The sequence below is a fragment of the Arachis stenosperma genome, unplaced genomic scaffold, assembly GCF_014773155.1.
Source record: "Arachis stenosperma cultivar V10309 unplaced genomic scaffold, arast.V10309.gnm1.PFL2 arast.V10309.gnm1.Scaffold_100025, whole genome shotgun sequence".
Lineage (NCBI taxonomy): Eukaryota > Viridiplantae > Streptophyta > Magnoliopsida > Fabales > Fabaceae > Arachis > Arachis stenosperma.
This window is the reverse complement of record NW_026651369.1, coordinates 21,601-27,346: the sequence shown is the minus strand read 5'-3', so window position 1 is coordinate 27,346 and position 5,746 is coordinate 21,601. Positions and strand designations below refer to the sequence as shown.

Below are 5,746 nucleotides of genomic sequence, written 5' to 3'. Positions count from 1 at the left end.
CTGAATCAGATTTTTGCTCAGGTCCCTCAATTTCAGCCAGAAAATACCTGAAATCACAGAAAAACACACAAACTCATAGTAAAGTCCAGAAAAGTGAATTTTAATTAAAAACTAATAAAACATACTAAAAACTAACTATATCATATCAAAAACATACTAAAAACAATGCCAAAAAGTATACAAATTATCCGCTCATCACAACACCAAACTTAAATTGTTGCTTGTCCCCAAGCAACTGAAAATCAAATAAGATAAAAAGAAGAGAATATGCAATGAACTCCAAAAACATCTATGAAGATCAGTATTAATTAGATGAGCGGGGCTTTTACTTTTTGCCTCTGAATAGTTTTGGCATCTCACTCTATCCCTTGTAATTCAGAATGATTGGCTTCTTTAGGAACTTAGAATCCAGATAGTGTTAATGATTCTCCTAGTTAAGTATGATGATTCTTGAACATAGCTATTTCTTGAGTCTTGGCCGTGGCCCAAAGCACTCTGTCTTCCAGTATTACCACCGGATACATACATGCCACAGACACATAATTGGGTGAACCTTTTCAGATTGTGACTCAGCTTTGCTAAAGTCCCCAATTAGAGGTGTCCAGGGTTCTTAAGCACACTCTTATTTGCCTTGGATCACAACTTATTCTTTCTTTTTCTTTCTTTTTCTCTTTTTTTTTTTTTCGATTTTTTTTTTTCGTTTTTCTCTTTTTTTTTTCGTTTTTTCTCTTTTTTTTTTTTTTTTTTTGAAATGCTTTTTCTTGCTTCAAGAATCATTTATTGATTTTTCAGATCCTCAGTAACATGTCTCCTTTTTCATCATTCTTTCAAGAGCCAACATTCATGAACCACAAATTCAAAAGACATATGCACTGTTTAAGCATACATTCAGAGAACAAAAATATTGCCACCACATCAAAATAATTAAACTATTATAAAATTCAAAATTCATGCAATTCTTTCTTTATCAATTAGGCACGTTTTATTGAAGAAAGGTGATTGATTCATAGGACATTCATAACTTTAAGGCATAGACACTAAGACACTAATGATCATAAGACACAAACATGGATAAACATAAAGCATAATTTTCGAAAAACAGAAGAACAATAACAAGGAAATCAAAGAACTGGTCCACCTTAGTGATGGCGGCTCTTTCTTCTCTTGAAGATCCTATGGAGTGCTTGAGCTCCTCAATGTCTCTTCCTTGTCTTTGTTGCTCCTCCCTCATGATTCTTTGATCTTCTCTAATTTCATGAAGGATGATGGAGTGTTCTTGATGCTCCACCCTCAGTTGTCCCATGTTGGAACTTAGTTCTCCTAGGGAGGTGTTTAGTTGCTCCCAATAGTTTTGTGGAGAAAAATTCATCCCTTGAGGAATCTCAGGGATCTCATGATGAGTGAGATCTCTTGTGTACTCCATCCTTTTCTTGGTGATGGGCTTGTCCTCATCAATGGGAATGTCTCCCTCTATGTCAACTCCAACTGAATAACAGAGGTGACAAATGAGATGAGGAAAGGCTAACCTTGCCAAGGTGGAGGTCTTGTCCGCCACCTTATAGAGTTCTTGGGCTATAACCTCATGAACCTCTATTTCTTCTCCAATCATGATACTATGGATCATGATGGCCCGGTCTATGGTAACTTCGGACCGGTTGCTAGTGGGGATGATTGAGCGTTGTATGAACTCTAACCATCCTCTAGCCACGAGCTTGAGGTCATGCCTTCTCAATTGGACCGGCTTTCCTCTTGAATCTTGCTTCCATTGTGCGCCCTCTTCACATATGACTGTGAGGACTTGGTCCAACCTTTGATCAAAGTTGACCCTTCTAGTGTAAGGATGCTCATCTCCTTGCATCATAGGCAAGTTGAACGCCACCCTCACACTCTCCGGACTAAAATCCAAGTATTTCCCCCGAACCATAGTGAGATAATTCTTTGGATTCGGGTTCACACTTTGGTCATGGTTCTTTGTGATCCATGCATTTGCATAGAACTCTTGAACCATCAAGATTCCGACTTGTTGAATGGGGTTGGTAAGTACTTCCCAACCTCTTCTTCGGATCTCATGGCGGATCTCCGGATATTCACCCTTTTTGAGTGAAAAGGGGACTTCGGGGATCACCTTCTTCAAGGCCACAACTTCATAGAAGTGGACTTGATGCACCCTTGAGAGGAATCTATCCATCTAGGTGGAAGCTTTTGCCTTCCCTTTCCTCTTTTTAGAGGTTTCTCCGGCCTTGGATGCCATAAATGGTTATGAAAAAGCAACGCTTTTACCACACCAAACTTAAAATGTTTGCTCGTCCTCGAGCAAAAGAAGAAAGAAGGGAGTAGAAGAAGAAGAAATGAAGAAGAGGGGAGATGGAAGTGTGTTCGGCCAAGAGGGGTAAGAAAGGGTGTTTAGGTTGTGTGAAAATGAAGAGTTGAAGAAGGGTATTTATAGGAGAGAGGGGGGTAAAGGTTCGGCCATGGAGGGTGGGTTTGGGAGGGAAAGTGGTTTGAATTTGAAGGGTGAGGTTGGTGGGGATTTATGAAGGATGGATGTGAGTGGTGAAGAGAAAGATGGGATTTGATAGGTGAGAGGTTTTTGGGGAAGAGGTGTTGAGGTGATTGGTGAATGGGGGAAGAAGAGAGAAGAGTGATGGTAGGGTCCTGTGGGGTCCACAGATCCTGTAGTGTCAAGGAAAAGTCATCCCTGCACCAAATGTTGCTCAAAATCACGTTTTGAGCTATTTTTGGCGTTAAACGCCGGGCTGGTGCCCATTCCTGGCGTTTAACGCCATGTTCTTGCCCTTTACTGGCGTTTAACGCCAGTCTGGTGCCCCTTTCTGGCGTTAAACGCCCAGAATGGTGCCAGACTGGGCGTTAAACGCCCAACAGCTAGCATTACTGGCGTTTGAACGCCAGTTTCTTCTCCTCCAGGGTGTGCTGTTTTTCTTCCTGTTTTTCATTCTGTTTTTGCTTTTTCATTGTTTTTGTGACTTCTTATGATCATCAACCTACAAAAAAGATAAAATAACAAAAGAAAATAATTAATTATAAAACATTGGGTTGCCTCCAACAAGCGCTTCTTTAATGTCATTAGCTTGACAGAGGGCTCTCATGGAGCCTCAGAAATGCTCAGAACCGTGTTGAAACCTCCCAACACCAAACTTAGAGTTTGAATGTGGGGTTTCAACACCAAACTTAGAGTTTGGTTGTAGCCTCCCAACACCAAACTTAGAGTTTGACTGTGGGGGCTCTGTTTGGCTCTGTTTTGAGAGGAGCTCTTCATGCTTCCTCTCCATGATGACAGAGGGATATCCTTGGGCCTTAAACACCAAGGATTTTCATTCACTTGAATGATTATTTCACCTCTATCAACATCAATCACAGCTTTTGCTGTGGCTAGGAAGGGTCTGCCAAGGATGATAGATTCATCCATGCATTTCCCAGTCTCTAGGACTATGAAATCAGTAGGAATGTACTGGTCTTCGACTTTAACCAGAACATCCTCTACAAGTCCATGGGCTTGTTTTCTTGAGTTGTCTGCCATCTCTAATGAGATTCTTGCAGCTTGCACCTCAAAGATCCCTAATTTCTCCATTACAGAGAGGGGCATGAGGTTCACACTTGACCCTAAGTCACACAAGGCCTTCTTGAAGGTCATGGTGCCTATGGTACAAGGTATAGAAAACTTCCCAGGATCCTGTCTCTTTTGAGGCAGTTTCTGCCTAGACAAGCCATCCAGTTCTTTGGTGAGCAAGGGAGGTTCATCCTCCCAAGTCTCATTTCCAAATAACTTGTCATTTAGTTTCATGATTGCTCCAAGGTATTTAGCAACTTGCTCTTCAGTAACATACTCATCCTCTTCAGAGGAAGAATACTCATCAGAGCTCATGAATGGCAGAAGTAAGTCCAATGGAATCTCTATGGTCTCATTTTGAGCCTCAGATTCCCATTGGAACTCAGAGGAGATTGGTACACGCCCACTGAGGTCTTCCTCAGTGGCGTCCTCCTCCTCTCTTTCCTCTCCATATTCGGCCATGTCTATGGCTTTGCACTCTCCTTTTGGATTTTCTTCTGTATTACTTGGGAGAGTGCTAGGAGGGAGTTCAGTAACTTTCTTGCTCAGCTGACCCACTTGTCCTTCTAAATTTCTGATGGAGGACCTTGTTTCATTCATGAAACTTTGAGTGGTCTTTATTAGATCAGAGACCATTGTTGCCAAGTCAGAAGTATTCTACTTAGAACTCTCTGTCTGTTGCTGAGAAGATGATGGAAAAGGCTTGCCATTGCTAAACCTGTTTCTTCCACCATTATTGTTATTGAAACCTTGTTGAGGTCTCTCTTGATTCTTCCATGAGAGATTTGGGTGATTTCTCCATGAAGAATTATAGGTGTTTCCATAGGGTTCTCCTAGGTAATTCACCTCTTCCATGGAAGGGTTCTCAGGATCATAAGCTTCTTCCTCAGATGAAGCATCCTTAGTACTGTTTGGTGCATTTTGCATTCCAGACAGACTTTGAGAAATCAAATTGACTTGTTGAGTCAATATCTTGTTCTGAGCCAGTATAGCATTCAGAGCATCAATCTCAAGAACTCCTTTCTTCTGATTAGTCCCATTGTTCACAGGATTCCTTTCAGAAGTGTACATGAATGGTTATTTGCAACCATTTCAATCAATTCTTGAGCTTCTGCAGGCATCTTCTTCAGATGAAGAGATCCTCCAGCAGAGCTATCCAAGGACATCTTAGATAGTTCAGAGAGACCATCATAGAAAATACCTATGATGCTCCATTCAGAAAGCATGTCTGAAGGACATCTTCTGATTAATTGTTTGTATCTTTCCCAAGCTTCATAGAGGGATTCTCCATCCTTCTGTCTGAAGGTTTGGACTTCCACTCTAAGCTTACTTCATCTTTGTGGTGGAAAGAACTTTGCCAAGAAGGCATTGACTAGCTTTTCCCAAGAATCCAGGCTTTCTTAGGTTGAGAATCCAACCATATTCTAGCTCTGTCTCTTACAGCAAAAGGAAATAGCATCAGTCTATAGACCTCAGGGTTAACCCCATTAGTCTTGACTGTGTCACAGATTTGCAAGAATTCAGCTAAAAACTGATGAGGATCTTCCATTGGAAGTCCATGGAACTTGCAATTCTGTTGCATTAGAGAAACTAATTGAGGCTTAAGCTCAAAGTTGTTTGCTCCAATGGCAGGGATAGAGATGCTTCTCCCATAAAAATCGGGAGTAGGTGCAGTAAAGTCACCCAGCACCTTCCTTGCATTGTTGGCATTGTTGTTGTTTTCGGCTGCCATGGGTTCTTCTTCCTTGAAGAATTCGTTCAGGTCCTCTAAAGAGAGTTGTGCTTTGGCTTCTCTTAGCTTTCTCTTCAAGGTCCTTTCGGGTTCAGGATCAGCTTCAACAAGAATGCCTTTGTCTCTGCTCCTGCTCATATGAAAGAGAAGAGAAAAGAAAATGTGGAATCCTCTATGTCACAGTATAGAGATTCCTTGAAATGTCAGAGGAAAAGAGAAATAGAAAGAAGAAGGAGAAGAAGAATTCGAACTTTAATTAGTTAAGGTTCGAATTGTGCATTTAGAAGGAGTGGTACTCCATAAATAGAAGGATGTGAGAAGGAGGGAAGAGGATTTTCGAAAATTCAATTAAAAGATTTTGAAAACATTTTGAAAATTGATTGATAATTTTCGAAAATTGAAAGTGGAAGAGAAATCAAGTGATTTTGAAAAAGATTTTGAAATTA

The 5,746-nt window shown here is 40.8% G+C and overlaps 1 non-coding gene across 1 annotated transcript; it reads left to right on the top strand.

Annotated features, from left to right (window-relative positions):
• The first annotated feature begins 4,788 nt into the window (after window positions 1-4,788).
• Window positions 4,789-4,896, top strand: LOC130959935 (small nucleolar RNA R71). Its single transcript, XR_009078923.1, has one exon. It is a non-coding gene; the product is annotated as a small nucleolar RNA R71 (small nucleolar RNA).
• The last annotated feature ends 850 nt before the right edge of the window (window positions 4,897-5,746 follow it).